Genomic DNA, 1,302 nt, shown 5'->3' on the forward strand with positions numbered 1-1,302 from the left:
GTATATGTATATATGTATACATTTATTTATTACTTAATTATCTATTTTATATGTGTGAGTGGTGTATGTGTGTAGGTAATAAATTGTATATGTATATATGTATACATTTATTTATTACTTAATTATCTATTTTATATGTGTGAGTGGTGTATGTGTGTGTATATATCATACCTATTTACTATACATATTTATATTCTGGATCTAGAGTTCTTTAATATGTATCTTGCAGAGATTACAACCTCAAATAAAACAGTGATATGCGTAACCGAACAAAAAAAAAGTAGCTATTTAAATGTAATTAAAAAAGATATCCCTGATGGAAAAATTTCGCTGAAATTATTCCACATTTTGGAACACTTTTTGGCAAAATTTCAGCATTTCAGACAAATTTCAGTTTAATTTCGGCAATTTTTAGCTGAAGAATTCATTTTTATAGCAAAATTTCAGCAAAATTTCATTTGTGCAATTTCAGAAAAATTTCAACAAAAATTTCAGAGAAATTTCAACAAAATTTCAGAGACGTATCAGAGTAATTTCAGTTCAGTTTCAACGATTTTTTCAGTATGTTAGCTGAAAAATTCACTTTTAGCGAAATTTCAGCAAATTTTCAACAATTTCGCTGAAATGGTCCAAAACGTGGAATATTTTCAGCGAAATTTTTTCACCAGGGATTTTATAATATCGTAGCGTATGTAAATTATATAAAATGTTATAATAAAATTCTTATAATATATGTAGAAACATCTAAAAAGTTTGTATGGACGAAACAAAATACAAAGTTGCTCTTACGAAAATATTTTGAAATGAAGGATATGTTTAATGATCCAAAAACTAAAAAGAAATCATTATGGAATGTGAATGATTTTAAATTAAAAAACTACAATGTTACTGAAGACATATTGGATCGAAAAATGCGAAATTTAAAACAATCGTACAGAAATTTGAAAGATAATAACAAAAAAACAGGACGTGGAACGATAAGTTGGGAGTGGTATGAAATTATGGAAGATATATTTAAGGAGGATAGAACAATGAATATAAATACGACACTTTCTTCTATAGACTATTCCGGCAAAAGAATGGATGTTGAACACATCAATTCTCCTATTCCGTCGACCTCAACATGTAAAGTGGTACAAATTTTCAAATCAACATGTTTAGATATGGAAATAACGGACGATTTAAAGGAACATAAATCTTTATTTGTTAGATATATCTATAAAAATTCATATATATTCCTCAAAAAATGAATTATAAATAAATAAATAAATAAATTATAAATAAAATAAATAAATAAATAAA

This window comes from Mycetomoellerius zeteki, unplaced genomic scaffold (genome assembly GCF_001594055.1).
Source record: "Mycetomoellerius zeteki isolate Tzet28-1 unplaced genomic scaffold, Tzet1.0 scaffold306, whole genome shotgun sequence".
Lineage (NCBI taxonomy): Eukaryota > Metazoa > Arthropoda > Insecta > Hymenoptera > Formicidae > Mycetomoellerius > Mycetomoellerius zeteki.